The following is a 10,449-nucleotide window of genomic DNA, read 5'->3' as shown; positions in this document are numbered from 1 at the left end:
ATCGTTGACTGTTTGAGACATTACTCCCATGGAGGATATTGCGCATGGTGACTGTTGTACTCATCCCGATGCAATTTCTGTGTTTCATCAACACATTGCAGGTCCACAGATCACAGAATGCCTCAAGATGTGCATCGGAAACTACTAGTGGTCTTCCAGGGAACGATCAAAGCGTAGACTCTTTGAGACATTACTCCCATGGTGGAAAGTGCGCCTGGTGACTGTTGTATTCAATCCCGATGGTATAACTGTGTTTCATCAACACTCTGATAGTCCACAGATTAGAGAATGCTTCCAGATAAGCATCGGAAACTCTTACTGGTCATCCAGGGAACGATCAAAGCGTAGACTGTTTGAGACATTACCCCCATGGAGGAAAGTGCGCATGGTGACTGTTGTATTTGATCCCGATGCAATTTCTGCGTTTCATCAACACTCTGATAGTCCACAGATTAAAGAATGCCTCCAGATGTGCATCGGAAACTACTACTGGTCTTCCAGGGAACGATCAAAGCGTAGACTGTTTGAGATATTACTCCCATGGAGAAAAGTGCGCATGGTGACTGTTGTATTCAATCTCGATGCAATTTCTGTTTTTCATCAACACTCTGATAGTCCACAGATTACAGAATACCTCAAGATGTGCATCGGAAACTTCTACTGGTTTCTCCAGGGAACGATCAAAGCGTAGACTGTTTGAGACTTTACTCTAAGGGAGGAAAGTGCGCATGGTGACTGTTGTATTCAATCTCGATGCAATTTCTGTGTTTCATCAACACTCTGATAGTCCGCAGATTACAGAATGCCTCCAGATGTGCATCGAAAACTACTACTGGTCTTCCAGGGAAAGATCAAAGCGTAAACGGTTTGAGACATTACTCCCATGGAGGAAAGTGCGCAAGGTGACTGTTGTATTGAATCCCGATGCAATTTCTGTGTTTCATCAACACTTTGAAGGTCCACAGATTTCAGAATGCCTCCAGATGTGCATCGGAAACTACTAGTGGTCTTTCAGGGATCGATCAAAGCGTAGACTGTTTGGGACATTACTCCCATGGAGGAAAGTGCTCATGGTGACTGTTGTATTAAATCCCGATGAAATTTCTGCGTTTCATCAACACTCTGATAGTCCGCAGATTACAGAATGCCTCCAGATGTGCAACGGAAATTACTACTGGTCATCCAGGGAAAGATCAAAGCTTTGACTGTTTGAGACATTACTCCCATGGAGGAAATTGCGCATGGTGACTGTTGCAATCAATCCCGATGCAATTTCTGTGTTTCATCAACACTTTGAAGGTCCACAGATCACAGAATGCCTCGAGATGTGCATCGGAAACTACTAGTGGTCTGGCAGGGAACGATCAAAGCGTAGACTCTTTGAGACATTACTCCCATGGTGGAAACTCCGCCTGGTGAGTGTTGTATTCAATCCCGATGGTATAACTGTGTTTCATCAACACTCTGATAGTCCACAGATTACAGAATGCCTCCAGATGTGCATCGGATTTACTACTGGTCTTCCAGGAAAGACCAAAGCTTAGACTGTTTGAGACATTACTCCCATAGAGGAAAGTGTGCATGGTGACTGTTGTATTCAATCCCGAAGCAATTTCTGTGTTCCTAAACACACTGATAGTCCACAGATTACAGAATGCCTCCAGATGTGCATCGAAAAATACTACTGGCCTTCCTGGGAACGATCAAAGCGTAGACTCTTGGAGACATTACTCCCATGGACGAAAGTGCGCATGGTGACTATTGTATTCAATGCCGAAGCAATTTCTGTGTTCCTAAACACTCTGATAGTCAACATATTACAGAATGCATCCAGATGTGTATCGGACACTAACACTGGTCTTCCTGGGAACGATCAAAGCGTACACTGTTTGAGACATTACTCCCATGGAGGAAAGTGCGCATGGTGACTGTTGTATTCAATCTCGATGCAATTTCTGTGTTTCATCAACACTCTGATAGTCCACAGATTACAGAATGCATCCAGATGTGCATCGGAAGCTACTACTGGTCTTCCAGGGAACGATCAAAGCGTAAACTGTTTGAGATATTACTCCCATGGAGGAAAGTGCGCTTGATGGCTGTTGTTTTCAATCCCGATGCAATTTCTGTGTTTCATCAACACTCTGATAGTCCGCAGATTACAGAATGCCTCCAGATGTGCAACGGAAATTACTACTGGTCATCCAGGGAAAGATCAAAGCTTTGACTGTTTGAGACATTACTCCCATGGAGGAAATTGCGCATGGTGACTGTTGTATTCAATCTCGATGCAATTTCTGTTTTTCATCAACACTCTGATGGTCCACAGATTACAGAATACCTCAAGATGTGCATCGGAAACTACTACTGGTTTCTCCAGGGAACGATCAAAGCGTAGACTGTTTGAGACATTACTCTAAGGGAGGAAAGTGCGCATGGTGGCTGTTGTATTCAATCTCGATGCAATTTCTGTGTTTCATCAACACTCTGATAGTCCGCAGATTACAGAATGCCTCCAGATGTGCATCGAAAACTACTACTGGTCTTCCAGGGAAAGATCAAAGCGTAAACGGTTTGAGACATTACTCCCATGGAGGAAAGTGCGCAAGGTGACTGTTGTATTGAATCCCGATGCAATTTCTGTGTTTCATCAACACTTTGAAGGTCCACAGATTCCAGAATGCCTCCAGATGTGCATCGGAAACTACTAGTGGTCTTTCAGGGATCGATCAAAGCGTAGACTGTTTGGGACATTACTCCCATGGTGGAAAGTGCTCATGGTGACTGTTGTATTCAATCCCGATGCAATTTCTGTGTTTCATCAACACTCTGATAGTCCGCAGATTACAGAATGCCTCCAGATGTGCAACGGAAATTACTACTGGTCATCCAGGGAAAGATCAAAGCTTTGACTGTTTGAGACATTACTCCCATGGAGGAAATTGCGCATGGTGACTGTTGTAATCAATCCCGATGCAATTTCTGTGTTTTTTCAACACTTTGAAGGTCCACAGATTACAGAATGCCTCCAGATGTGCATCGGAAACTACTAATGGTCTTCCAGGGAACGATCAAAGCAGAGACTGTTTGAGACATTACTCCCATGGAGGAAAGTGCGCCTGGTGACTGTTATATACAATCCCGATGCAATATCTGTGTTTCATCAACACTCTGATAGTCCACAGATTGCCGAATGCGTCCAGATGTGCATTGGTAACTACTACGGGTCTTCCAGGGAACGATCAAAGCGTAAACTGTTAGAGACATTACACCCATGAAGGAAAATGCGCATGGTGACTGTTGTAATCAATCCCGATGCAATTTCTGTGTTTCATCAACACTTTGCAGGTCCACAGATCACAGAATGCCTCGAGATGTGCATCGGAAACTACTAGTGGTCTGGCAGGGAACGATCAAAGCGTAGACTCTTTGAGACATTACTCCCATGGTGGAAACTCCGCCTGGTGAGTGTTGTATTCAATCCCGATGGTACAACTGTGTTTCATCAACACTCTGATAGTCCACAGATTACAGAATGCTTCCAGATAAGCATCGGAAACTTTTACTGGTCTTCCAGGGAACGATCAAAGCGTAGACTGTTTGAGACATTACTCCCATGGAGGAAAGTGCGCATGGTGACTGTTGTATTCGATCCCGATGCAATTTCTGTGTTTCATCAACACTCTGATAGTCCACAGATTACAGAATGCCTCCAGATGTGCATCGAAAACTACTACTGGTCTTCCAGGGAACGATCCAAGTGTAAACGGTTTGAGACATTACTCCCATGGAGGAAAGTGCGCAAAGTGACTGTTGTATTCAATCCCGATGCAATTTCTGTGTTTCATCAACACTTTGAAGGTCCACAGATTTCAGAATGCCTCCAGATGTGCATCGGAAACTACTAGTGGTCTTTCAGGGAACGATCAAAGCGTAGACTGTTTGGGACATTACTCCCATGGAGGAAAGTGCTCATGGTGACTGTTGTATTCATTCCCGATGCAATTTCTGTGTTTCATCAACACTCTGATAGTCCGCAGATTACAGAATGCCTCCAGATGTGCAACGGAAATTACGACTGGTCATCCAGGGAAAGATCAAATCTTTGACTGTTTGAGACATTACCCCCATGGAGGAAATTGCGCATGGTGACTGTTGTAATCAATCCCGATGCGATTTCTGTGTTTCATGAACACTTTGAAGGTCCACAGATTACAGAATGCCTCCAGATGTGCATCGGAAACTACTAATGGTCTTCCAGGGAACGATCAAATCGTAGACTGTTTGAGAAATTATTCCCATGGAGGAAAGTGCGCCTGGTGACTGTTATATACAATCCCGATGCAATATCTGTGTTTCATCAACACTCTGATAGTCCACAGATTACCGAATGCGTCCAGATGTGCATTGGTAACTACTACTGGTCTTCCAGGGAACGATCAAAGCGTAAACTGTTTGAGACATTACTCCCATGGAGTTAAGTGCGCATGGTGACTATTGTATTCAATCCCGAAGCAATTTCTGTGTTCCTAAACACTCTGATAGTCAACAGATTACAGAATGCATCCAGATGTGTATCGGAAACTAATACTGGTCTTCCTGGGATCGATCAAAGCGTACACTGTTTGAGACCTTACTCCCATGGAGGAAACTGCGCAAGGTGACTGTTGTATTCAATCCCGATGCAATTTCTGTGTTTTATCAACAGTCTGATACTCCACAGATTACATATTGCCTGTAGAAGTGCATCGGAAACTACTACTGGTCTTCCAGGGAACGATCAAAGCGTAGACTGTTTGAGACATTACTCCCATGGAGGAAAGTGCGCATGGTGACTGGAGTATACGATACCGATGCAATTTCTGTGTTTCGTCAACACTCTGATAGTCCACAGATTAAAGAATGCCTCCAGATGTGCATCGGAAACAACTACTGGTCTTCCAGGGAACGATCAAAGCGTAGACTGTTTGAGACATTACTCCCATGCAGGAAAGTGGGCATGGTGACTGTTGTATTCAATCTCGATGCAATGTCTGCGTTTCATCAACACTCTGATAGTCCACAGATTACAGAATGCCTCCAGATGTGCATCGCAAACTACTACTGGTCTTCCATCGAACGATCAAAGCGTAAACTGTTTGAGACATTACTCTTATGGAGGAAAGTGCGCTTGAAGACTGTTGTTTTCAATCCCGATGCAATTTCTGTGTTTCATCAACACTCTGATGGTCCACAGATTACAGAATGCCTCCAGATGTACATCGGAAACTACTACTGGTCTTCCAGGGAACGATCAAAGCGTAGACTGTTTGAGACATTACTCCCATGGAGGAAAGTGCGCATGGTGACTGTTGTACTCAATCCCGATGCAATTTCTGTGTTTCATCAACACCTTGAAGGTCCACAGATTACAGAATGCCTCCAGATGTGCATCGGAAACTACTAATGGTCTTCCAGGGAACGATTAAAGCGTAGACTGTTTGAGACATTACTCCCATAGAGGAAAGTGCGTCTGGTGACTGTTATATACAACCCCGATGCAATATCTCTGTTTCATCAACACTCTGATAGTCCACAGATTACCGAATGCGTCCAGATGTGCATTGGTAACTACTACTGGTCTTCCAGGGAACGATCAAAGCGTAGACTGTTTGAGACATTACTCCCATGGAGGAAAGTGGGCCTGGTGACTGTTGTATTCAATCCCGATGGTATAACTGTGTTTCATCAACACTCTGATAGGCAACAGATTACAGAATGCTTCCAGATAAGCATCGGAAACTACTACTGGTCTTCCAGGGAACGATCAAAGCGTAGACTGTTTGAGACATTACTCTCATGGAGGAAAGTGCACATGGTGACTGTTGTATTCGATCCCGATGCAATTTCTGTGTTTCATCAACACTCTGATAGTCCTCAGACTAAAGAATGCCTCCAGATGTGCATCGGAAACAACTACTGGTCTTCCAGGGAACGATCAAAGCGTAGACTGTTTGAGACATTACTCCCATGGAGGAAAGTGCGCATGATGACTGTTGTTTTCAATCCCGATGCAATTTCTGTGTTTCATCAACACTCTGATGGTCCACAGATTACAGAATGCCTCCAGATGTGCATCGGAAACTACTAGTGGTCTTCCAGGGAACGATCAAAGCGTAGACTCTTTGAGACATTACTCTCAAAGAGGAAAGTGCGCATGGTGAATGTTGTATTCAATCCCGATGCAATTTCTGTGTTTCATCAACACTCTAATAGTCCACAGATTACAGAAAACCTCCAGATGTGCATCGGATTTACTACTGGTCTTCCAGGAAAGACCAAATCTTAGACTGTTTGAGACATTACTCCCATAGAGGTAAGTGTGCATGGTGACTGTTGTATTCAATCCCGAAGCAATTTCTGTTTTCCTAAACACACTGATAGTCCACAGATTACAGAATGCCTCCAGATGTGCATCGGAAAATACTACTGGCCTTCCAGGGAACGATCAAAGCGTAGACTCTTTGAGACATTACTCCCATGGAGGAAAGTGCGCCTGGTGACTGTTATATACAATCCCGATGCAATATCTGTGTTTCATCAACACTCTGATAGTCCACAGATTGCCGAATGCGTCCAGATGTGCATTGGTAACTACTACGGGTCTTCCAGGGAACGATCAAAGCGTAAACTGTTAGAGACATTACACCCATGAAGGAAAATGCGCATGGTGACTGTTGTAATCAATCCCGATGCAATTTCTGTGTTTCATCAACACTTTGCAGGTCCACAGATCACAGAATGCCTCGAGATGTGCATCGGAAACTACTAGTGGTCTGGCAGGGAACGATCAAAGCGTAGACTCTTTGAGACATTACTCCCATGGTGGAAACTCCGCCTGGTGAGTGTTGTATTCAATCCCGATGGTACAACTGTGTTTCATCAACACTCTGATAGTCCACAGATTACAGAATGCTTCCAGATAAGCATCGGAAACTTTTACTGGTCTTCCAGGGAACGATCAAAGCGTAGACTGTTTGAGACATTACTCCCATGGAGGAAAGTGCGCATGGTGACTGTTGTATTCGATCCCGATGCAATTTCTGTGTTTCATCAACACTCTGATAGTCCACAGATTACAGAATGCCTCCAGATGTGCATCGAAAACTACTACTGGTCTTCCAGGGAACGATCCAAGTGTAAACGGTTTGAGACATTACTCCCATGGAGGAAAGTGCGCAAAGTGACTGTTGTATTCAATCCCGATGCAATTTCTGTGTTTCATCAACACTTTGAAGGTCCACAGATTTCAGAATGCCTCCAGATGTGCATCGGAAACTACTAGTGGTCTTTCAGGGAACGATCAAAGCGTAGACTGTTTGGGACATTACTCCCATGGAGGAAAGTGCTCATGGTGACTGTTGTAATCAATCCCGATGCGATTTCTGTGTTTCATGAACACTTTGAAGGTCCACAGATTACAGAATGCCTCCAGATGTGCATCGGAAACTACTAATGGTCTTCCAAGGAACGATCAAAGTGCAGACTGTTTGAGACATTACTCCCATGGAGGAAAGTGCGCATGGTGACTGTTGTATCCAATCTCGATGCAATATCTGTGTTTCATCAACACTCTGATAGTCCACAGATTACAGAATGCTTAGTGATGTGCATCGGAAACTACTACTGGTCTTCCAGGGAACGATCAAAGGGTAGACTGTTTGAGACATTACTCCCATGGAGGAAAGTGCGCATGGTGATTGTTGTATTCAATCCCGATGCAATTTCTGTGTTTTATGAACACTCTGATAGTCCACAGATTACACAATGCCTCCAGATGTGCATCGGAAACTACTACTGGTCTTCCAAGGAACGATCAAAGTGCAGACTGTTTGAGACATTACTCCCATGGAGGAAAGTGCGCATGGTGACTGTTGTATCCAATCTCGATGCAATATCTGTGTTTCATCAACACTCTGATAGGCCACAGATTACAGAATGCCTCCAGATGTGCATCGGAAACTACTACTGGTGTTCCAGGGAACGATCAAAGCGTAAACTGTTTGAGACATTACTCCCATGGAGGAAAGTATGCATGGTGACTGTTGTATTCACTCCCGATGCAATTTCTGTGTTTCATCAACTCTCTGATCGTTTACAGATTACAGAATGCCTCCAAATGTGCATCGGAAACTACTACTGGTCTTCCAGGGTACGATGAAAGCGTACACTGTTTGAGACATTACTCCTATGGAGGAAAGTGCGCATGGTGACTGTTGTATTCAATCCCGATGCAATTTCTGTGTTTCATCAACGCTTGGAAGGTCCACAGATTACAGAATGCCTCCAGATGTGCATCGGAAACTACTACTGGTCTTCCTGGGAACGATCAAAGCGTAAACGGTTTGAGACATTACTCCCATGGAGGAAAGTGCGCAAGGTGACTGTTTTATTCACTCCCGATGCAATTTCTGTGTTTCATTAACACTTTGAAGGTCCACAGATTACAGAATGCCTCCAGATGTGCATCGGAAACTACTAGTGGTCTTCCAGGGATCGATCAAAGCGTATACTGTTTGAGACATTACTCCCATGGAGGAAAGTGCGCCTGGTGACTGTTATATACAATTCCGATGCAATATCTGTGATTCATTAACACTCTGATAGTCCACAGATTACCGAATGCGTCCAGATGTGCATTGGTAACTACTACTGGTCTTCCAGGGAACGATCAAAGCGTAGACTGTTTGAGACATTACTCCCATGGAGGAAAGTGCGCCTGGTGACTGTTGTATTCAATCCCGATGCAATTTCCATGTTTTATCAACACTCAGATAGGCCACAGATTACAGAATGCCTCCAGATGTGCATCGGAAACTACTACTGGACTTCCAGGGAACGATCAAAGCGTAGTCTCTTTGAGACATTACTCCAATGGAGGAAAGTGCGCATGGTGACTGTTGAATACAATCCCGTTGCAGTTTCTGTGTTTCATCAACACTCTGATAGTCCACAGATTACAGAATGGCTCCAGATGTGCATCGGAAACTACTACTGGTCTTCCAGGGAACGATCAAAGCGTAAACTGTTTGAGACATTACTCCCACGGAGGAAAGTGTGCATGGTGACTGTTGTATTCAATCCCGATGCAATTTCTGTTTTCATCAACTCTCTGATCGTACACAGATTACAGAATGCCTCCAGATGCGCATCGGAAAGTACTACAGGTCTTCCAGGGAACGATGAAAGCGTAGACTGTTTGAGACATTACTCCCATGGAGGAAAGTGCGCATGGTGACTGTTGAATTCAATCTCAATGCAATTCTGTGTTTCATCAACACTTTGAAGGTCCACAGATTACAGAATGGCTCCAGATGTGCATCGGAAACTACTACTGGTCTTCCAGGCAAGGATCAAAGCGTAGACTGTTTGAGACATTACTCCCATGGAGGAAAGTGCGCATGGTGACTGTTGTATTCAATCTCGATGCAATTTCTGTGTTTCATCAACACTCTGATAGTCCACTGATTACAGAATGCCTCCAGATGTGCATCGGAAACTACTACTGGTCTTCCTGGGAACGATCAAAGCGTAAACGGTTTGAGACATTACTCCCATGGAGGAAAGTGCGCAAGGTGACTGTTGTATTCACTCCCGATGCATTTTCTGTGTTTCATTAACACTTTGAAGGTCCAAAGATTACAGAATGCCTCCAGATCTGCATCGGAAACTGCTAGTGGTCTTTCAGGGAACGATCAAAGCGTAGACTGTTTGGGACATTACTCCCATGGAGGAAAGTGCTCATGGTGACTGTTGTATTCGATCCCGATGCAATTTCTGTGTTTCATCAACACTCTGATAGTCCACAGATTACAGAATGCCTCCAGATGTGCATCGGAAACTACTACTTGTCTTCCAGGGAACGATCAAAGCGCAGACTGTTTGAGACATTACACCCATGGAGGAAAGTGCGCATGGTGACTGTTGTATTCAATCTCGATGCAATTTCTGTGTTTCATCAACACTCTGATAGTCCACAGATTACAGAATGCCTCCAGATGTGCATCGGAAAATACTACTGGCCTTCCACGGAACGATCAAAGCGTAGACTCTTTGAGACATTACTCCCATGGATGAAAGTGCGCATGGTGACTATTGTATTCAATCCCGAAGCAATTTCTGTGTTCCTAAACACTCTGATAGTCAACAGATTACAGAATGCCTCCAGATGTGTATCGGAAACTAATACTGGTCTTCCTGGGAACGATCAAAGCGTAGACTGTTTGAGACCTTACACCCATGGAGAAAACTGCGCATGGTGACTGTTGAATTCAATCTCAATGCAATTCTGTGTTTCATCAACACTTTGAAGGTCCACAGATTACAGAATGGCTCCAGATGTGCATCGGAAACTACTACTGGTCTTCCAGGCAAGGATCAAAGCGTAGACTGTTTGAGACATTACTCCCA

This window comes from Schistocerca gregaria, chromosome 4 (assembly GCF_023897955.1).
Source record: "Schistocerca gregaria isolate iqSchGreg1 chromosome 4, iqSchGreg1.2, whole genome shotgun sequence".
Lineage (NCBI taxonomy): Eukaryota > Metazoa > Arthropoda > Insecta > Orthoptera > Acrididae > Schistocerca > Schistocerca gregaria.
This window is presented reverse-complemented; position numbering follows the sequence as displayed.